Source organism: Dromaius novaehollandiae, chromosome W, assembly GCF_036370855.1.
Source record: "Dromaius novaehollandiae isolate bDroNov1 chromosome W, bDroNov1.hap1, whole genome shotgun sequence".
Classification (NCBI taxonomy): Eukaryota; Metazoa; Chordata; class Aves; order Casuariiformes; family Dromaiidae; genus Dromaius; species Dromaius novaehollandiae.
The window spans coordinates 29,411,624-29,434,954 of record NC_088130.1 but is presented as its reverse complement, the minus strand read 5'-3'; the positions used below and the strand labels follow the sequence as shown (position 1 = coordinate 29,434,954).

Sequence of the window (23,331 nt, the reverse complement as noted above, 5' to 3'; positions counted from 1 at the left end):
AGCCCTCATTAAGGGCTGTTATAATTTTGTAGTAAAGGATCTGTCCTCACAATATAGCGTTGACGTGGGGAGGTATTATGCCTTCGTTTAACAAAGGGCTACATTTTCAGAGAGACTTAAAAGGATATAATCAAAAGCATAGTGCAGTTTTCAAAAATACTTAAGCACTGTTTAATTCCCTTTGAAATTATTAAACTGCATGGAGTTATATTCTTTTTAAAAAATCCCATAAAGCTTCTAGGTATATCTGTTTCTTGTAATACCTGAATACCTGAAAGCTTAGCTATAACTGGCTTACTGAGATTAGGCAGAAGGCAGAGCAGCACAAAAAAAAAAAAAAAAATGAATCCTGGTCTTCTAGGTCATAGAAGAGCATCAAATTATCAGAAGTGTTCCCTCCCAAGAGCAGAGGAACAAAAAAAACTGTACTGTCACTGCTGCCTGAAGACCACAGAATCCATTTTGCCTTTTTCCATGATTTTTCTTTCTGCAGGTGGTTGCATCTTATCTGTTGTTCTAGATCCATGACTATATTTGCTCTAACTGAGAAGAAATTACCTTTTTTTCCCTCTCTCTTCCACACCTTCACCTTTTCTCTTATTCTTCCCTTTTTCTTTAGCCAAAGAGACTGCTTCATTCATATGATAAAGGCTTCATACAAAACTAGGGCAAGCCAACATTCATCTTTTTAGCTCTTTGGTTGCGCGTTTCAGGCAGGGAGGTTTTGTTCCCATCCTAGATCTCAGAACAGAATAAATTTCATTCTTGAAAGAGGATGCATTTGAGGACAGTCTCTCTCAGCATGCATTGTCCTTTCTTGCCTTCTCAGAGGATTAGATATATACAGTGTGGGTTTTTCACTCGCTTATTCTGGAAGCAGTTTTTCTGTTTTGTGTCATAAGTGAGTTTCTCCATGTATATATCCTGGAGCCCAATCTTCACTGCCTGACTTGTAGAAAGAATTATTGATGTTTGGGAAGTCAAATCGTTACTGAAATGTTAGTCAAAAGAAGACACTGAAACATTTGGCTGTAAAGGACATTCTACTTTTTAGTTGATTAAACTTAAGAAATGACACTGATTTCTTTTAATGTGTACTTTCAAAATCTTGTATTTGTCACTAATAATAAACCACAGTCCTTCTTGGCCTAGTCTGCACTAGTGTCAAAATGAGAACTTTCTGCTTGAGGGTTAAATTATTCTTTTCATTTTATTTAAATTTGAAATTATTTTTAACAATTTACCTTTTGTATTTAGGGCAGTTAATAGCATATCCTTTATATTTACTTTTGAACTCATCTAGCAGTCTCTAAGTTGATTTCCCATCACATTTATAAAAGATTGTTTTCTTCTGATTGGCTATTATCTTGTCTAGATAGGAACATTTTCCTGAAGCTATATGCAGGCCCCCCTCCATTTTCATTTATATTTTTTTATTTCAATTTTCTGCCACTTCAAACTCCATTGTATGCCTACACTTTTATACCGTTCCTTGTCAGCTTAAATTCACAGGGAGTATGCTGAATTCTCAACTGTCGTGGCAAAGACTGAGGGCACTTAGCCACTTGGAGGTTTGAGAGGGAAAATCTAGATTAAAGGTTTATGTTCATTTCAATGAACTTTGATCTGGCCTATAAGGAGGTCCGTGGTAGTAGGTAAGAACCAACGATGGGTATGCAGCTTGCAAGTATATTTTACAGACCCTGAGGCCTTAGTATCTCTAAGAATTAGAGCTTAAACCAAATGAGATAATCAGACTTTAAAAGATCAGTTGAGACCCAGGAGAATTGATTAAAATATTTGGGGGTTTTAGCACTGAAAAGACAGAACAGTAGATAAAAATTTATAAAAGGGTTTGTTTTTTCCATACAATCATTGAGTTAGTGCTTGTTGTAGATGCAGGTCATTGATGGATTTTAGTTTTAGCCATTGACCACAAGGTTAAATCTAGCCAAGGTAAAAATGTCACGGAGTTTGGGAGTTTTGGAGATGGTAAATGTGTTATATTATCAATATATACTTTGCAGGCCTAAACAGGCATGCTCTCAAGAGGGGTAAGTGTATTGAAACAAACCAGAAAGAAACCAGGGGTTTAATTCTGTATAAAATGAAGTCTCCTCAAGGCAAATTCCACAAAGTTAGTGGGAGGAACAGCTATGTATCACATCACAGGATAAAGACTGGTATACAGCAGTAATAAAATTTGGGAATACTGTATGTGAGAAGAGAGATCTTGTACATAATTGTAGATATTGAAGGATTTTTACTTCCTCTGTTTATAAGATTTTGCAAAAGGTTTCCACTTCAACAGGAGACACATTTATACTTTTAAACCTTTCCCTGGTGGATTCTGAGTGCTCTCTGTGGTATTAGGGAGTGGTTTTCCGAGTCTCTTCCTGAGATAAGTGCCGTTCAAGTTACAGTTAGAAAGCAGCAATTGTCTGATCTAATTTGATCGGAAACCAGCCATCTCTGCACTTTTCAGGGGAAGGACAGAGCATGTTTAGCCGCATCCCAAGGGGAGAGAGAAATTTCTGTCAAATTTTCCTTGTGTTTGCTCAAAAGTGATGTTTTAGTAACTTGGCAAGTTTGGGCCCTTGAGGGAGTATGCAGCTGTGAGTGTAAGGAACAATTCTTGATACCATGACTGTGACTTTGTGCTGAGGAATATGAGGTTGTATCATGTTCTTTTTCAGCATGGTCTGCTTTTGCCATTTTCTCTATAACCCACCAACTGAAAGAAAAGCACACTGATGGTTAGTTTTCAGATTTAACGCTAGCACTGTACTATTAGAGCACTTCATTTTGGCAAATTTATATGGCAACATTTTGGAAAAAGGGGCAGATGAATATTGAGTTCAGAAGCAGTACACCAGCTATTTGTAGTTAAAAACACAGTTTGTGAAGTAATTTGGGGAAAAAATGCTGAGCACACTTGTATTCATCTTTTTTAGAAAAAAGGTTATCAACATGTAGGAAAAAATCTGTGTTACCTAATTTGTGCTGGAAAAGTTTGAGCAATAGAAAGTTTGAACAACGAATCTGTTTTCTTTCTTTGCCCTAATTCTTCAACTGTCCCACATCACTGAGCTAGCCTGGAGCACTGTTAACCTTAAGCTTGCTTGGGAGGTAAAGACTGATCGCAGAGATTGACTTTGAACCTGTCGCGAGGTGAAATGTCGCTACCTGCGCCCATGAGCTGGGCGTGGTTGCTGTGCAACTACGGCAGGGGCCCTGGGCATTCCAGAGGCATTGTTTTCATTTTGGTTTTTTAACAAAGCAGAGCTTGGGATATTCGGTGCTGTTTTTTATAGGTGAAACACAAACCTGAAGTCTTTAGTATACACTCTTCTTAGAAGAATACCAGCTGTGATATCCTGGAGAGCTGACTGTGTGAATATGTTTTGCCTGCCAGATTTCTCCATATGTATCCTTTGCTGGGTTTTTGTTTGTTTTAATCTTTGTCTTATAACCTGTTTGGTTCTGTCACATCAAATGTGCTGCAGATGGAGGATACACAAGACGTAGCATTATGGGTTCCTTATTGTCAGGTGAGATCTTCCTGCGGCCACAATATGTACCCTTGTCTCCTGACCAGTTCTCTGTAATGTGAGCTCTGTCTTTGGCTGCTACTTTGCTTCTTATTCAGCAACTAACTATGACTGGGAAACTGCTAACATAACTTTCCGCAGGGGCAGGCCTTGCGCTTCAGTATCCTTCTGCCACCAAATCTTATTCAGCGTGTTCCTGAGCTCTTGTTCTAGTCTCCCAAAACTCTGGCCTGTGAAGAAATAGCAAGAAGGTATGTGCAAAATTGTGCATGTTTCTGGGCTTCTTCATTAGCTTCTAGTATTCCAGATACCTTCCTATTCTTGGGAGGAGGATTGGGAGACAAAAAGCTTCTTTGAATGAACTTCCTCGCTGGAGAGGGGAAAATAATTTTGCCTGGACCTCATACAATAGAGAGAAACCTGTTCCAAGTGGAGCACCCCTCCTTTGGGGTCCTGTCAATTTAAAGAATAAGACAAAAGCAAAACAAAACACCCTTTCTGCCCTTTGTGACTGGGTGATATTTTCTCTTGGCAGGTTGAGAAGGACAAAAGAGGAAGACATGACATTCCTCTGTGTGACCGCCACTGAGGCTGGCTTGCCAGGCTGGCAGTAGTTGTAGTGTCAGCCTTGCAGTTTGCACCGCCAGCACAGTGGCTAGGATAAACCCGTCAATTATAATTAAGAGCTCTTCTTCCAAGAAGCAGCTGTAATTTCATCACACTGTTGGCTCCTGTCCCATCCTTGAGTTCAAGATAAACCTCAGGAGGGAAGACTTTTTGAAATAGCCTTCAAAGGTCAGGGCTTCTGCTTGCTTTAGTGTTGAATGGTGATGCAGTGCAGAACATAGTGGCTTTTAATGTTGGGGACTCAGGAGTGGTAGTGTGAACACCTGTGTGCATTCAGACCTGAGGTGTTTTCCATTTTCTAGGGGAGATACAACTTGAGAAGAAAGAGGAGCAGATATGTCCAGCAATCTGTAATAAGTCCCATTGCGTTTATTTAGAAATGTCTTCTGAGGAGTGATCCACTAGAGTCTTGTTTTGGGAATCTGCACAGAGGAGACACGGGAGGAGCTTTCTGTGTAACTTTTGTTATATTCGGATTAGTGTTTGGTCCTTCTCGTGGACTTGTCAGGCTGATGCGACCTCCATTGGATTCACTGGGTTTAATAGAAACCTAAATGTAAACGTTCCCTTATGGCACAGGGAGTATTTGGACAATAGTTCTGTTTCAGGGGTTTTAAGGGCAAATGAGTTTATATGAAATCTATTTGAAACAAACTAACAGAAAATTCAAATTACTGTATATTTGAGTTCTGCTGTATTTCTTGAAAACTTTTTATATGCATTTTGGAAAAGCTAACTTTTGGTTAATATTAAGGAATCCTTTTCCATTTTTAGAAAATGTTAATGAATGATAAGACACTGGCATGGCTGGACATGTACAAAGCATGTTAGTGTTAAATACTTGCAATTCATTTTACTCACTAGTGAAAGTGATCTTGCCCAAAGGATTACTAAAACAGATTTTGCAGTAATCTCGCACTACTGAGCTGGCCAGCATTTGAGGATAGTGGGTCCGTCACTGCAAAATGTCCCCTATAAAGAAAGTGAGCAAGATGTCTAGTGTCAGTTAAGAATTCTGCTTATTTCAGAAATCTGGCCTGAAGTAATGAGGCATTGGACATTTTTCAAGTCCCCTTCTTTTCTTGTTGTTTTTTCCTGTACTTTGTGTTTTGTTTACAGACATAAAAAATATACCTTCTTAGTATTCATTCATTGGCACAGAAACGCAGGAAAGCACTGAATTTTTAATTGTGAGATTAGGTTAGGTGCCAAATATTATGATCGTGCTTTTCTGAAGAAGTACCACCTGAACAGTAATTGAAGCAATATTTGTGCATTCATCCATTGTATTTCATTACTTCTGTAACAAACATCTTCAGTAACGATCATTCCTATAAGCATCCTTAAACTCAAAGAACAGATTTTTTTGTAAAATATTGTGCTTTGTTTACAAATTGCTAATGTCAAAAATTTCATGTTAAGGACATCTGTGTAGCTTGTGGCAGTACGGCTTGCACAAATTGCGCACGTGAAGCTTTTCAGAGAGTCATGCAGAAATCAGATCTATGCTTTTACACATTGCCAGTTAAATGCCTAACTGGAGTTATGTCTAAGTGGATAACAGATTTGCATATGTACATGATATGCAAGCATACAATACTTAAATTTAAGAGCAACTTGAAAATTATACTGAGAACATCTGCTTTTTATTCAAATAAATTTACCAAAATGTCTCTAAACCTCTAATTAGAAATTAGGTTCTGTCATCTGTTAAAGCAGTGAAATTATTACTATTCTTTGAATGGTGGGGATTTTTTGTGCCTAACTGAAAGATATTTTGTTTTCTGAATATTAAAATGAATATAGAGCTTAAAACTTTGCAAATCTGGCTGGCCTGGGCAACAGTAGTAACCTCCATTTCCCCTAAGTGGTTACCCCATATTCAGGGGTGTAACTGCATAATTGCCTAATTATATTCACTAGGTAAAATGAAGATAGGAATCATGCATGTTATTTTGTGCAGTCCTGATTATTTCTAAATATTGTGAGAGGCAAATGGAAGGAGGGCAGGCAGGTTCAACATCCGTGCTGCCAGCCAGCTTTGCATCCCGGCATCTGTCCCTGCTGCCCGTCAAGGCTGTGCCCTGTCCTGGTTTCTGTGATGGGCTGCTGGCCTGCTGCTGTCTTGCGTGCAATGTGCCACACTGTCCTCTGTCCCCTGCACCCGCACAGACCAATCCGTTATCAAGTGACCGCTCTTGTTTCCATCTATCTCTCTCAGTAAAAAAAAACTTAATTGCTTTCATGTTGCATCTTTTTTGGCCTCAAAGAGGTATACTTAGCACACCAGTCACCTTTAGCTTATGTGTTATTGACTGTAGATTGAATACATGTCCTGAAGAACATATTCTAATGTGTAAGCCTCCATAATGACAGTTTTGTCTAAGTTAATTTTTTGGATGTGACAAAATCATATGTATTTAAATGTAAGCTCAAAGTGCCAGTAGTCAAACTGATTAGTAGCAGTGTATCCAGCAGTTGTAAGCTATGAATTATAAAGAAATGTCTGACCTGAAGATGGGTATACAAGTCATACAACTTTCAGAAAATTTCAACACATCATTCCTTTGTTATGCAAATTAACAGAGGAAATGTCAAGGCAGATCTACTGGCTGTACTCACTGATTTAACAAAGTTTGGATAACTGACAGGAATTCTAAATTCTGTGTGAAGTCTTGTTCTGAAATAAGATAAAAGGCAATAACTGGACGGGATCCTGTTAAAGGATAGTTTATCATACTTACTGTGAATGATTTTACAGTGCACCTGAAGCACAGTAAGAGAAGGGAACTTTATAATTTTACTATTTATAACATTGTATTCAAATCACAGCGCAAGAAAAGTGCAGAGAGTAGTCTGGTCATTTGTGAGACGCATATTATCGAATGTCTGATGTGATCTTGTTCGTAGCCTCTTGAAATGACATAAACACCTTCTTTAATAATCATTGCATTAGACTGCAAAATAAGGAGGTTTTAATAGTATTTTAAAAAAGGACTTCCACTTCTTGTCCATAATAAACCCTGTGTCTCAAGGCCACTGCCATCAGACAGAGAGGATGACTGAAAGGAGGGGAGAATCTTTTTGTTTGCTAGCATATACCCTCTTTTAATCACAGTTAGTGAAGGCAGCCAGGACCACATTGGATTTATATCAAGCTGTATTTTTCAGGAGAAATGTATACATAGTTCCTTTGAATCTGAACTGAGCAATATGGCGTACAACATAATTGTTTGTAGTGGAGATCTAACAGTATCCACCCTAAGGGATTTTTTTTTTTTTTTAATAATTGCCATTGTATGTGTTCCAGGCACAAACTGTTTATTTCCTCAAAATTTGTTTGTGAGGCTTGAAGGTGAATTCTCTCGGAGAGGGGTGATTTAACCCATCACATGCAGAGATGACTCCGTAGAAGCAGGGAAATCGTCTCGGCCTTTCCTTCCATTTGGTGACAACTTTTTAACAAGGGCTTCACGAGCGTTCCCGGGAGATCTTTCTAGCACATTGCTGTCAAGAACAAATAAGCAAGTAGGTAAACTGTCAAATTACGTAAGAAACCTATTGAAGTGCTGCCACTGCCTGGGAGAGGAATGCTTTTGTGTCCTAAATATGCTATTTCTGAGGCAGCGTTAAATAACAAATGGTCTCATAAATAAGATAATCTATTTAGGGGGTGAGGACATTTTGAATGAGTAGCTTCCTCATTTTGCTGGTTTACATTCATTTGTTTCTCGTTTGTTTTAAACAGATTTGAAAGTAATTCTTTTTTTAATAACGTATCTAAATAATCATAGGTTGGAAGAGTGGGTTTTGTTATCACACCTGCTTGATATGTCAGCACCTGGATTCAGAATTATTTTGTCAAAGGCATTTTAGGGACCTGTTTTGAGCTTTGTGCAAAGCTCCCTTTGCAGCACACAGAGAAAGGAAGATTTACAGTGAAAGAATCTGGCAGTGCTGTCATCAGCAATAAGGAAATGAGGGTATTGTATTTGCTATTATCTCTAATAGAGGAAATGGAACAAGCATTAATGATTATGCTGCAGATCTACTGTATTACAGTTAATATCCAGTGCAGCAAAAATTCAAGGTCATATTTGCTAGGTTGTTAGCATCTAAAAATTATGCTTTTATCTGACAAAGCTGTCCTCTCACTTTGGAAACAAGCAACTGCAATATTATTTTTTAAAAACATGTGGAAATAGAAATGAAAATGACTAATTAGCTCTTGTTTTAACTTACAACACACTTTAAGCAAAGTGCCAAATGCTGCTGTGCTTGAGCCAGTGCCTGCAGTTGATTCTTATTCAAAGAAAGTGCCCTTTACACGATAATTATTGTCTAAGAACTGATTAAGGACTTGAGGATTTGACCTGTTCCTTGCACATCCCAGGTAAAATGAGTGATTCTCTGTGCCTTTATCGCACAGATTGTTGAATGTGTATGTGAGGAAGGTGCTGATCCAGTCCAAAGGCCAGGCCTATTTACTTGATTAACTCATCTTTGAGCATCCTTTGGGGATAACCTGGCTGTCCCCATTAGGGCATTCCCACCTGGAATTCAGGTGCTCCAAGAAGAGGAAGTGTTTGGGATGGAAATAAGCTGTTTCAGCTGATGCTGAACATCAGTATGAGCCTCAGCTTCAGAGGGCCACTCTCTTTTCTGTACAGTACCAAGCACAGTGTCAGCTACTAATAAAACACAAGTAAAGGAGACAGCTTGCCCTTAGCTCAGGCAATGTTACCTGCCAAGAAGCACTCCTTTGTTCTTTCATATTGCATGTATTGTGCAAACCATCATGCAGGGGCGTGGGGTGCAAATATCTGTCTGTATGACACATAAATAGCATGCAAGCTGTATCCAAAAAAGGTACATGCCACGGTAGGATCCTGGCAGGGTTCTGAAGGCTTCAGAGCTGGAGAAACCCCTAAAGCATACGGAGAGCCTCCCAGACTACTCAGAGAGAGTCATAAACGCTACCACTAGAGATCTGAAGCTACAGAAGGTGGCGAGAATGATTCATGGCAGATCCCAGTGGAAGACTAAGGTTTTGCCTCAGAAGTTGCCCTATGGGAAATAACGAAGTAGAAAACCACCCAGCTATGCAACAATATATAGAGAAGACACAAACTGGCATTGCAAAATTGTCAGGAGTAATTACTGCTCTTCACACACTGTGTGCAACCCTGATAAAGTGATAGCTGTGTGGACAGATATTACTTATTTCTCTAAGGGGCAGAAAGATATCTAGTTAAATGTTACATTGAATTCCCTAAAACTTTTCTAAGATTTGAGAAAACATCTAGAAGTTTAATGAATTTTACAGAACTCTGTAACACCAAGGGCCTGAATATATGTGTGCTTGAGGAACCTCCCTCCTGTCCTCTGCGTAGACACCAGGACCTTTGTGGAAGTCACTGCTTAATCCCCAAAGAGGTTTGCTGAGGTATAAGGAGGCTCTTTTTTCAGAACTCCCCATTCACAGGGCTGTGCTGTCATTCTGTCTCCCAGGCCTGCTCTACCTGCAGAAGCATGTGAGGATGGATCAGTCTCTGTATCTTTTTGTTCCTGCCACAGTAGTCAGGGTAAGGAGAAAAATACATTAATTATTCAGAAATAAAATGCAAGTAACCTGTGGAATGACAGGCATTTGCAAAAAATTGCTTGCCAGAACTACTGTAGTCCTGTGCACTTTTTAGTCTCCAAATTCATAGTGCTCAACTGACTAAATAGCAGGCTGACAGCAAAATGGCCGTTTACAAAATTACCCTTTTTCATTAGATAATATAGCAACTTACCCAAGCAATTGTGCTTGTGATTTGAAGAAATGCTATGAGAGTTTCTGTCCTCTTCAGGGGTGGTTTCTGAAGTGCCGGGGGGATGGCACAAGTTAAGACTTACTGATCACTTTTAAATAGACTCTGTTCTAATTTATCAGACATTGTTTCAGACAAATGGCTCGATTTCTGTGACCCCAATAGCAGAAGTGAAACAAGCACTTTCCGGATTCCTTACTTATCTCCCCAAATGGGAACAACTGTGGATCATTTAGGAACTTGCACTGACTTTGTTTCTCCCCTTTCCTCATTGCCTCTTTCCTGATACGTTTTATTTCTCTGTGCCACTGGCTCGAAATGATATTCTCATACAACTTTGCTCGCACATGCAAGTGATTTCTCAACTCTTGAAGCTCAATTTTTAATGTTTCTCAATAGCTATCAGCAAAACTAGGAAGTGTCTTGCCTTTAAATTACAGAAACCCTTTCTTTTCAGTCTAGACTTTGTCCTAGACTCCTGCGTCAGGAAGACCCAGACTCTAGCAGCAGGGAATAATGAAGAGGATATGTTGTCAGGAGTCAATGTCACTTCACACTTGCCACACCAGTTAGTAGATGCCTACATATGTGTATATATATATGTGTGTGTGTGTATGTATATATAGATAATATATATATAGCATATATTTTATATATATATATATGTATATAAAAAACAGTGTGTCTCCTTGATTCAGATAGTGGGTGACTGGGGGCTTTTTCAGGAGCACTGATCTTCTAGGTTTATTGTGTAGTGCCTGAACGCAGTAAACAGATAGCAGCAGTTAGGCTTCCAGGCACAGACACATTTGACTGCTTAGTGAACAGGGTTGGATGTGGGGTTTTGGGTGGGTTTTCTGAAACAAGCTGTTGTGCGGTAGTAGCGATAGACAGAGGCTGGAATGTAAACAAGCAGTATAATGGTAATATCTGTTATTGGTGTGTGCTTTTTCAAATACTCTGTTCAGCTGAGTCCATCTGATAAGCACTAATAGCAGAAAATCAGTGTGTTGTCAGTTACAAAGTAAACATGGGAGTATTTTATTGCTTGGATTTTTTTTTTATTATTTTGTTGTTCCATTGTGGTTTCCTGCCTATAAAGTATGGTATTCTGGATGCTATTTTTGTGTGCAAGCTTCAGCTACTGCACAGCTAAACATCATAAACTATCAGGGTTGCAGGTAGGTCCTTTTTCTTGCATCTAACTGTCTATTTTACTGAAGTTCTTGTATCTTTCTGTATGACACATCAATACATGTTTTTGAGTTGCTAAAAACCTTAAAAGGCATACAATAAAAAACTGTCTCAATTTTAAAGCCTTAAAATTATGCCCTTCATTTTAAAAATAAATTTAATCTAAAATTTCATTATGAAGTGAGAAGATATATTGTGGAAGATTTTAATTTTTTCTAACAAAAAATTCAACCTGGTTTTCTGTGCAGCTACACTCCATGGAATAACTTTGTACTTGTGACTGTCTAGAAGGACAAATAATTGAACAAACTCACAAATTAGAACTTAACAGCTCCCTGTCTCATATAAGTAAGAATTCTCTCTTCCTGCAAGTGTGCTTCATCAAAGTATCCTTAATTTGAGCAACACATGGACATTCAAATGTATCCTGAAGGCCCATCTTGTGTTGTAGTCTTTATCTTAGTGACAGCACTAAAAAAATCTATTTTCTCTTCCTGGCTGCTTATTTTTCTCAGTCTAGAGAGAGGGAGGGAGTGCGCAGTGTTCCTGCAAAAGGTAGTTGAAATTACTCAATAGGCTGAAAATTATTGGTGGAAGGGGGGCAGACAGACTCCTTACATCTCTTTCCTTGAGAAACAAAGGCTAAAAAGGATAAATATTACACTGTTAATGTCCTGAAGAGTAGATCTGTGGAATTAAGGTCTGCCTTCCCTACTATCTTCACCTTGATCCTTTTTGTTTCTGAGGTCCTCTCTGTGACTTCATTTCATATTGAAAGTCGGAACATGGGAGAATCAACAAGCAGACTTAACGCTGATTCCCAGCTGCAGGCACCTCCCTGGCCAACACTAGATGCCAGCGACTTGGCCGAGTGCCCTGGAGATCCCCTCAGAGGAGGTGTTTGCAGGGCAGCCCAGCGTCCTCACCGTTTTGCCACTGCTGCTTCGGGGTTGCAGTGGTCTCCATGCAGCTGCCCAGCTGCTGAGAGAAGTTCTTATCCTTTCCCTGCAAGGGCAGATGCCAGCAGATGTGCATAGCTGGGCTCTACCAGCATCTTTGCCTTCTCCGTAAGGATTGCTGGAGAGATGATTGCCTTCCAATTGCAATGTTTTTTCTCCAAATCCTGCTCCCCAAGCCGTGCAGCACAGTGATACCACATATTCTCCCCAGCTTTGGGTTTTTTGGAGAGTGGTGGGAGAGGCAAGACAGGCTGCTGTAGATGATACAACTGTTGTTTGATGTCCCACCAGGTAAAATAATCCCTGTCAGGGTGAAGCATGTGGTGAGTTGCAGCACAGCAGGTTGCTCTCAGCATGTGTGGTGAATGGCATGTGTGTGCCATTCAGATGGAGTAAAGCCATGTGGTTGCACTCACATAAGGGAAAGAAAAAGGGCTCCAGCTCCCCAAGTCTAATTAAAAACATGAAGTAACTTGTCACACTGTTTGTAACTCATCTGGGACGGGACACGTCAGGTGCAAAGGATCAGTTTTCCGTGACTTGTCCCCTGCATGGATTCAATGGCAAAACTGATGAGGAAGAAATATAAAAGAGACATTCATCTTCTCCAAATGGACTGAAATATGTATGGGAGGGTGGGCAATTACTCAGTGTCCATTCAGAAATGGAATTCTTGGCAGGATTTATTTCATGAAGCATGGTGTCTGCTGTTCAGTTACTTAGCAGCTGATAAATCAACAAGGTAAACATAAGCCCCACTTTGCTTGTAAGAACAATATAGTTTTAGACAAAATATGCTAACAAGTAAGAGGTGATCTGACTGTTTGGAAGTATTTATCTGCTTTTCTGTGCAAACATGACTCCCTATAATAACTTTGTATGCATGGTTGTCTAGAAGGACAAACCAGTCAAAAGAAATTAATACAGTCTCAAATAAAATTAAATGCTTAGCAGCTCCAATCTCTAGTAAGCTGTGAATTCTCTCTCCCTGCATGAGTATCTCATCAGATACTATGAGCAAACATCTCGTGACATACAAAGAAGCCAACTCAAAGACAAAATATTATGTATTCTCCCTTTAAATACTGTACCTGTGTGGCCACAGCAACTTGCAGCAAGAGTCAGCTCCAGTATGTCATTTTTGAATACCAATTTTTGAATATTTTGAATTTTTGAACATTTTTGAATTTTTGAATATCATTTTTGAATATCAACCATTTCAAACCCTAGGTGTTTTTAACTTTTTTACGTGTGAGATTGCTGCTGTCCTGTGCTGGGTTGTCACAAATGGCATCAGCAGAGAAGTTCAAGCTGCTTCTTCCTTTAGCCAAGTGTCAGTGTAGGGATCTGTGCAGGTGCCCTGGTGCAGCCAGAATGCAGACCTGTTAACTTTTCACAGCTGCTGCCAAGGCTACATTTTCTCCATCTCTGCTAAGGCTCTTGAGGAAAGGGCAGACTGAAGAGGATAGATATCTGGGCACATCCCTCTTTCTGTTGTGACTTACAATGTCTGTTTAGGAATGCACAGGAGATATTTATAACTGCATTTTAGTAATATGAAGAAATACTTAAATAACATAGTAAAGCTTTTTTCCAAACTATCAGGTAGAGTAAGCAGAAAGAAGAATGATGTAGTTGGACTAGCATGGATTCAAGAACATTCGTTGATAAATAGCTACTGAAATAGCTAGTAAAACATGGCCCTTTTCTGGGCTTTCTTTAATCAGCTGAGTGTAACCAAATAATGTAAGTTAAGGACCAGATGCTGGAACTGTTTTCAGGAGTGCTGTGTGCCAAGTGTGCGTTGTGATTAACGGCGTGCATCAAACTTTGCAGGATAACAGCAGCAACGTAGCTGTTTGACTTCGGATGTTCCCAGCTGTGGCGCAGGCCCTGGGCGCAGATGTGCGAGGTGTACCTACTGGGCTGCACAGCTCCCTGTGCTCCCGCTTGCTGCCAGCCTCCTCACTAAGCAAATGCCAGAGCCAGCTCAATTTAGATAAGCAGCCTCTGTAACTCTGCTAATGCTGTCTTCCCTGGAAAACCTTTAATCTATGAAAGCAAAGATTTATGAAACGCTACAACCCTTCAAGTTTGATGTACTTGATACGAGATAGTCGAACTGCTACACAAAATGGGCGTCGTAGCTTTTTAAAAGTAGATTATTCATCTCTAACAATGTTACTTTTTACATAATGTTTTTCTTGGGGAGGGGAGGTTCTGTCATGACCTTTTCTTTTTATTGATTCCTAGAATTATTCAGAATGAAGTACAGTCCAATATGTCTAAAGAGTGAAAAAACAAAGGCTGCTTCACAGCAATCTGTAGGTTTTTGGTTTGATTAATATTTTTACAATCTTAGGGTTGATGTGTTTGATTTAGGCAGGGAAAATTCAAATTTTTAATGTGTCAGGGCACAGCTGAGCAGAAGAAAAGAAATAATTCATTGGACTGTCATTTTCAAACACAAACAATCCTCCTTGGAGAGTTGGGGTTTATTTCAGAGCTCTGTCCAATATGTTGCGTACTTGGCGAGAGTCTTTGGCTAAATTCCTTCCACGCAGCTTTGCAAATGTGAAAAGAAACTACACAGGCCAAATAAGGTAGCTCTTCATGCTTCCCAGCTGGCCCCCCCACCAAAGATCGTAGGAACAAAAGCCTTCTTCATAGCCCTTCCCCAAAGATCAACTAAAATCATCCCTGACACAGCCCATCCCAAAAGTCTCTTCTGAAGCCAGGGGTGATCAAAAGAGCCTAGCAGCCTTTCATACATGAGACCCCAATACCACAGGGTGCCCACAAAAGCCTACTCATGAAAAATGGTGTGAGAAGTACTGTGTACACAAAAGTGTGCCAATAGAGACTGGAGCCTTGTTAGTCATTGGCCTTCTTGATTGAGTTTCTTGTTCTCCTGTTTTAGCTTAATGCTGGTCTGGTAATACTGCAGCACTTGAGGGGACTGCAAAGTTCTTTCAGATTAGAAAACAGTAATTTGTTTTCTATGAATATGCTGAGCCCTGAAATGCATGTGGGAAGCAGGTTATCTGCCAGGGATAGGGAAGTATAATCCTTTACCTGGGTATCAGGGCATCAGATACCATGTGGAGCTTCTCTGTGATTCCTCCTATGATCCTGAGCTGGAGACAGCTGCATTTGTGCTTTTGGGCAGGGGATTGATCAGTGAATCCAAACAAACACAGGATGGTGGGCCAGAAATGCTCTCCAGTTCCAATGAAAGTGGGCCCTCCCACACTCAGGCCAGCACACCAGCAGAGAACCGCAATAAGGATGTGTGTAAAATGTTGGGAGATCAAAGAGCCAGGTTTGGACCCATCTCTGGATACAAGCTTTTCCTTTCTCTAAGCTGTAGCATCTCACATACACTGTAGTTTTCTTCAACTGCTATCTTCCTCTTAATTTTATACTTAAATATTTTGAAGTTATCTTAAATTACCAAAAAGTGCATGAGAGTGAAATATTCAAGCAAAAGTTGTGCTCTTGGTAGGCTGTTGAGCTACTGCTCTTTCTGTGATGCTGGTAGCCTGGCAGTGCTGGCAGTTGTGCTTAATGTTTGTTTCTAAAATGACACAGACTTATGGGACCTTATATTTAGAACAACGGGCTGATTTTCATAGCGTGACTTAACAAAATAATGATTTATTAATGCACGGGGTCCAGCAAGTAAGGTGTGATGAGATAGCTCTGAAATCCCCTATGCTTTCCTTCATATCCTGGAAAATGCCCCTCACACCATTTGCAACTTGTGGGGAAGGTGATTTCCCCCCCCCCCCCCCCCCCGAATTGGAAGATGTTGCAGCTTTCTTTGTGGATTTGCATGGTTTTAGTCCAACGTCAGCAGGGCTCTGGCCCTGCAAGATGGCTAGTTGCCATCTAGCCCTAGTGACGTTTGCGTTGATTCAAGATCCGGTATCCAGGTTGCAACAGACAGGAAAGAACCACTAAGTCAAATGTTGCATGCGTTGTAGCTCCCCGTTATCCTTGGTGTGTTACTTAGCCACAAGTAAAGGCTTTGGTTTTCCCATTCCCACAGCTGGTCATCTGTGTCAGGTTTAAGTCACAGAGGCTTTACAGACCCTGCATCTTTAAAGGAAATGGGGAGTATGATGCACTGACAACATCATGTGGGAAGGAGTTTCTTGGTGCAGCTGCGCTCCTGTGCGGGTCATGGCCTGAACAAGACAAAGATTGCTGTAACGTCCTTTCATCAAGGTAGACAGCTCTGATGGTCACTTTGTGGGCAGGGTTCATTATTGATGATGTAGTCATGCTATTTAGAGACAACTGATGGAGTCTATTTGTAAATGAGTGTGGAAGGGCACTTTTAGCTTGGCTTGGTTCCTCTTCTTCGTGGTCTAGTACAGATTTTCTTTTGCTGTGTTTCCCCAGTATTTTGTATGGATTTTCTTTTTTCTAAGCAGGGGAGTGCTACTAACAAACAATAGCCCAATGTTCGTTCTAATAAGTAGTCTCTTAAAACAAAGATGAATTTAAATGCAGGTTTCTCTTGGGAATCACTACTGGCCTTGCTCCTTAGGCATGAACGGTGACTTTGAGTATACAGAAGTTGCATTGTGATTAACTTAGAAAATTGTTTTAACAGGATTTAGTAATATAGCTCCATTTTGTATTTCAAATAAATCATCTGCTCACGCCAAAGCATTCTGCGTTTTAAATAAATACAGCCTATTGAAATCCAATATTCAAATTAAATCTGTGAGATGAGACCTGGGAAAACTGGACTAAAGCTGGGGTACAGACGCTGAGGCTGTGTCCTGGAGCTTGGCAGCGCAGGAGCCAGGCTTTCGCAGAGTTTGGCAGGAGTGACGGGCAGCAGGCAAAACCCTGCATCTAGAAGAGGCAAAATTCATTTCTGCTAAGCTGGGAAGCAGTGGGAGCTTAGAGGGCTTTTATCTGTGGTGAGCAGCAGGGTCTTGCAGCTCTCCACTCCCACTGGGGCTGGAGCCAAGCAATGGCCAAGGCGCTGCTGGCCGAGTCCTTTCCCCCGGCCAGCCCTCGCCTCCCGTGTGATAGCGCCCATGGGGTTGCCGCAGCCCTTCCCAAGGTGGGAAACCTTGTGCGGGGCCTGGCAGCCCTCGTCGCAGAAGCAAGGCACTGCCAGGCACCTGGTGGGATGTGGCCTTGGTGGGAGGCAGTGGTGCCCAGCCAGTCTGCCCTGCGGCACAGGGCACCGTGGTGCTGGCGCCCGCTGCCAGGGCCCAGCGGGTGCCTTCGCTCCCTGCAGAAAGAGGCAATCGGGGCAGAGTATTAAAAGCAGCAGCCTCTCCTGCTGCCTCACCCAGAGCCATGGCTGAAAGCCTCTGCCTCTGTTTTGCCCCATTGGTTGATGGAGGGAAAAAGAACCCACAAATCTTCAAACTTTTGAAATTTAAAATATGGGGAAAAGCTCTGCAGGACTGATAGCGTTGTCTGTGTTGTTAGTGGATATAACTCTTGTGTCGGCCTTGACTGGTCAAATCAAAGGCATTTGTCAATCAGAAGCTGCCTGAGCTTCTGCCCCCTCTCCAGGTTGTGAAGGTCGGAGGAGAAAACACTTTAAAAGGCCAGGCGATAGAGAGCAGCACAGTCAGAATGAATATTATGTTTTATTCTTCTTATGGATTTCTGCCTGCAACCACCATCACGACAGGAGTTTTTTTACACAGCATTTGCCATGAAAAGACAGTGTTTTTAAACCAAAGAAAATGGTGCCTTCAAATATGACTGGAAATGGCTTTTGGCCATTTACGAAAAACAGTCATTCCTGGACACTAAAATTAAAGGCTCTTTTTAGTATTTGAATTTTTTAGTGTTTTGCTTTTGGCGTTTCTCATGAAAAGTAGCAGCTTGTCTAGAGGAAAGGATTGAGGCTTTGCAGATTCATATATTCTAATGTGCAGTACACAGAGAAGTACAGTTAGTCTTTAATCTTAAGTATTATGTGCAGCCTCAAATGTTGTATACTGATAGGCTCTAACTGGGGCAAGTAGAACTGCCTCCAAGACTGAAGCCCTTTAGACCAGTTTTCAGGTACTGACCTGATTTTTAGAATACTTTGGGTTTTGGCAAGGGTATTTTCCTAAAGCTGCATTTTCCTAGGGGTTTTATTAACTCATTGTGCCTGGCTTAGTTCATGGCACGTAATCCTAACTCCACAGTCTCTCCCTCTCTTGATTTCCTGAAGAGTTATGCAAAGGGAAGGAAGAAATTATGCTTGTATATAGAAAAACAAACCTGTTTGCCAGCTCACCAGCCAGAGAATGAAAATAAAGCCTCATTTGAAATCCTTGAATATCCCCTTTTCAGATTTTTCTAAAAAATACAGTCAATGCCAGTGAAGAGCAGCTAAAACTACCATGTAATACTTTCCTAGGGGCCTTAGGAGCCACCTTTGCATGAGCTTTCTTTTGCTTTTACAACTCTGCATAGATCAGCCGTATGATAAGCAGCAAGGTAGCATCCCCCTCCATAATGATCACTTTAACAACTTGTCAAACAGAGATCTTAAAATAGCTATAGAGAATGTTGTCTCTCAGCTGTAGTAGGGAGTAATGTGCAGCATCAGGTACAAATGTACAGCTTCACCTGGAAGCGATGTTGGTGTGCTATGCAGCTCTGAATTTTGCCCTAACATTTAACAGGTTAAATGTGTGTGCTTTCCACTAAAAAACGTGTCTGTCTTAACTTTGTGTGCTGTGTGCTAGTATGTGTTTATATACACACAGTCATCCATATAACTTGATAGTCTGTAAATTAACATTCTTGACTGCTCTTAGTAGGCTCTGTAATATTTTTGCATGGAAAATTACCAGCTTTTGCCCACAATTTTATGCATTTTGTTAAAATTCCATGATAAATGCTTCCAAAATCTGGGATAAAACAGCTTAAACTAACTCCCACTAAGAAATAAGTGTAATAAATGTCATTTTAATGGTGACAGAGTCAGCATTTTCATCAATGTTATATTTCTGAGCTATCGCTTTGACAGTATGCCTGATAGTGTCTCTTTCCTTGTTTAGAAACAGCATTGGTTTTTCTGAAACTGTTCTGTCCTTGTTTAATCGTATTTGTTTCAACACACTTACTCTCATCCTTGCAAGCTCACAGAAGCTGAACACTGACTGCTCCTAGCCATCGGTAGAAGCCTCGACCTTTCTGTTTCCTTACTGAGCCTGTACTGAAACCTAGGTACAGGTTACATAAAAGCAGGACTTTTCCTCTGCCTGGCTCCTATGTGCGTGCGAGGCATCGATGCCACGCCGCAGTCAGTGGAGCAAAGGCATCAGTCGCCCACCTGGCCCATCGGCTCACCGCCTCGGAAAAGAGCGTCCTGCCTTCGCAGGGCTGCTCCCTTTTGGGCCCTGGGGAGGACACTTGAATCTGAAATTCGGCCTTTTGTTTCCACCTCCGGGGTTCTAGTTTAGATAGTTTTATTTTGCAGTGTTGTGCTTCCTTTAGTAGTGAGAAACGCAGGGTTGAATCACTGGGATCATTATCCCAAGTGCTGTCACAGGTATAGCTTCTCACACAGTGATGGACCTCAGCCATGAAAGCAGTCAGACTAGTCAGCTTCTTGCTCCCGAATTTCTGTTGGAAAGCTGTTCCAGTGATTAGGGAGCAATTTAGGATTTTTCATTTCTTCTTCCATCTTCTTCATTGCAGATCTTTACCTAATGTCTTGAGAAATGGCAGTCATTTCCCTTCTGAGCCTCTGTGAGGTTGAATAAGCCCTTATGTTTAGTCTTGTAAGCACAAGGGCTTCAGCATTAATAGATTTCTTATCAGGAGGCCTGAACCTGATTTCAGCCATTCTGTGAGACTCTATTACCAGGTGCCATTGTAGGCACCCATGTTCAAGAAAAAATAACTGAAAATGGAAAAAATGCTCCCCATCATTCTGCTAGCCCTTTTCTCTACACACATCCCATTATTAATTTAAGACATGAATTTTTTTCCTTGATTAAATGAGAATCTTCATGTTCTCCTAAAATCCCTGCTTGCCCTTCAATCCAGAAAAGTTTCAGCGTATAGGTTTTATGTTACAGCATATGGTAACATAGCAGTCAGGCTTCTGGGTGTCTGGTGTAACTGGAGCCTGGTGCAGCAGCATCTCTCTGCTCAGGAGTACCTCCCTGGCTACTTCCAAGGATTGCATTTGTCTCTTGCAAAAATGGCATCACACTAACTGTCCTAACTGCCTTGAGGTATACAAATACACCTAAGTCTCTTTCCTGCTCTGGCATTTCCAGCAGGTGAATCCCCATCTGTGTGCTTGACAGCTTTACGCAGATGTCCAGTAAGAGAAATGATTACTACCCTTGGGAGATGTTGATGTTTCACAGATTTCACTGGACTTGCCAATGCTGAACAGTGTTCATCACTAGCAGTCATGTGAAACAGTTTCTCTTTGCTGTGCAAGGAAAATGGTAGAGCTGTGTGTGTTACAGGATGCCCTGTCAGCTTGCTGATGGGTGCACAGAGGTGGATGTGACCTGATACTTAACATAGATTTTGGAGACAGTATCCGAGTAATAGGAGCAGTGCAAGAGAGCTGAACAGAGAGAGATGGACAAGGTGGAACAATGAGGCAGTGTGATAGCAGAGAAGGGGTGCAGGCCCCCAGATGACCAGGAAAATACAAGTGACCTGAATATTTACGCCTCTGAGATGAAGAGCAAGAATGAGAAGAAAAGAAATGTACCTGGAAACTGGTTAAAAAAATAGCAGCAATAGAAACTAAGATGAATTATAGGCAATCTATTAGCAGAATTATGAGGGCTAAGTAGAATAATATTAATTAGCCAAATTTAGAAACATAAACAAAAGAACTTATATAAAGTGGAGACCTTTTAATAAGTGAGACCGTGCAGAATCTCAGCTTCATATTCTGCAGTGCTGTCTTTGGTGTTTGCTGGAAGTCTGAGAGAAATGTGTGCTTGCCAGTTCTCTCTGAGCCTCCCAGAATCAAAGGAGTAATTTTCAGCAGTGACTTCCCTTTTTATCACCTCCTCAGAGCTCAGAGATCTCTCTGCTCCACTTTCCACCTTGAACTGGCGCTAGCAACCCCTTAAATCATTCCTCTTTGACACGTTGTTAACAGCCTCGCAGCCTGAGCTGCTCTTGCCTGGCAAAAGGCATTCCTCATGTGAAATTCTTCCATTGCAGCGCTGAATAGACAGAAAAGTCATTTCCCCTTACTTGCTTACAGCATCTTGTATACTGCTGCCGTGGCTGAGCGGAGGCTGTTCCTTGGTAGGACGTTCACCCTGGCAAAGATCAAATTGAGATTGATACTGAAATAAGGATGCAGTCGGCGTTTCTGGTTCACTGATGGACCAAAGTCCTTCTAGCTCGTTGCTTCTCTTCTGGCCTACCTGCTTCTGATCTCAGTGTCCTGCTCTAATCCCACCATGCAAGTGCTTGAGGCCTGCTCTTACTTGAGAAGTAGGATTTGATGCGTGGTGTGAGATTCCCCAACATTGTCTGCTAAGTAGCATAACCCACAGAAGCAACTGGAAGTGGCAACTAAAAAGTATTCAAAAAGCTGTAAGAGGGAGAAAGAAAAATTTCCAACGCACTGTAAAATAGGTCTTTAATGAGGAAAGTGATTATATTTGTAAAAACACTACTGCAATACAACCTTTAGCTAAAACACAAATTATTTCCTTTTGTAGATAAAAACATGAGGTGTTAGTGTTAATTTGTCATAGTTAATAATTATATTGCATTTTTATTAGAAAATATATATAATTCTTTTTTTCTCTCCCAACCATCAAAAAGGTGCTGAAGTATGAGAGGTCAGACTGTGTAAGTACAGAGGAAAATTTCAAGTACTATAAACAGCAATTTTTTTTGTTTTACAGGACCACTGTAGTAACAGTCTCTTACTGTTGTGTGTCAATTTGGAGCAGTACTAGACTACAGGACTGCAGCATGAGGTCTCCACACCCGAAATGAAACACTTGGCCTCCTGCCCTGACAGCCCCTTTCCCACTCCCATGTGTCCTCATTCCTTCCTTCCCCCTTGGTGGCCCTTCGCAGCCATCGCCAGGTGCCCAGGGGATGCCCTGGGTGCCAGTATGGGGTGGGCAGGCAGCAGGGCTGGGACAAGCACTGCAGGGAGGATGAGGATGGAGGTAGGCTGAGCCCTCACCGTGGGCAGCGGGGCTCAAGCAGATCACTGCCTCCTGCCTCCGCCTGGGCACAGGGCCAGGGAATCTGCCACTCCCTGCATCGGAGCAGAGATCCCTACCCAGGACCATTCCCTGGAGATTGAATAGGAAACCGCTTGATTTTCCCCACCGCCTGCTTTAAGGGAGATGATCTAGCTGTGGTTGGCAAATTCACACAAACTCTCCTCAAAGAAGATAAGTTTCTTTCCGCAGGGGCACAACACCAGACAGCACAAATCTCCTTAGCTCTCTGCTGTAGTCTCTGCCCTTATGGGAACCATGCCGTGTAGCCTTCTTTATAAATGTACGGAGCATCTTCTTAAAAGCAGTTCAGGTTTTGACCTCCCCACACTTTTTGGAAAGTTGCCCTAAATACTCACTGCTTTCACAGTCAGGAGCCTTTATCTCATTTCTAGCCTAAAGATATTTGTAGCTAGTTTCTAACTGGTTTTGTGTGCCAAGAATCCTTTAACTTAAATCACCCCCTTCCACTTCCCTGGTGTTTGCCATAATGTCGTCATAGACAGCAGCCAAATCCTCTTTCAAAACTTTGCTTTGTGTTTCTGAATAAGGCGAGGTTGGTGCAGTCCCACCCTGGCAGCAGCCTCCCATACCCATGTTGATCCCTGTGGTCCTTCTCAGCACTTTGACAGGGAGCTTTCCTGAAACTGGGAGTCAAGAGCAGCATGCGGTTCTCTAGATGTTTCCCCAGTTACAGTTCCCTAAATACTTCCCTCTTGCTCCTGGAGATTCTTCACCTGCTTTGCCCTTTGATTGCATTCATCTTTTTCACAGCTGTAGCTTATTCATGGCATGTAGCCTGTGAGGAAGTGGAGGAGCTGAGTTTTACTCCTTGTTTGTTCCAGCCAAGAAGCTCCCAGGTAATGACAGAAAATCTCATAACTGTACCTCGTTGTACCTTGCATTTCTTAATACTGACTTTTCCAACATCTCAGGGTTGTTTATATTCTTTTTTCCTGAGCGATATTTCCTG

The 23,331-nt window shown here is 41.3% G+C and overlaps 1 protein-coding gene and 1 long non-coding RNA gene across 5 annotated transcripts in view; both read left to right on the top strand.

The window, feature by feature from the left end:
- The window catches only part of LOC112995231 (calcium/calmodulin-dependent protein kinase type IV), a 173,770-nt gene that overhangs the window by 112,884 nt on the left and 37,555 nt on the right, over nucleotides 1-23,331 (top strand). The window lies entirely within an intron of this gene.
- On the top strand, nucleotides 3,321-9,757 carry LOC112995233 (uncharacterized). Its single transcript, XR_003262132.2, has 3 exons — nucleotides 3,321-3,802; nucleotides 7,489-7,706; nucleotides 9,690-9,757. It is a non-coding gene; the product is annotated as an uncharacterized LOC112995233 (long non-coding RNA).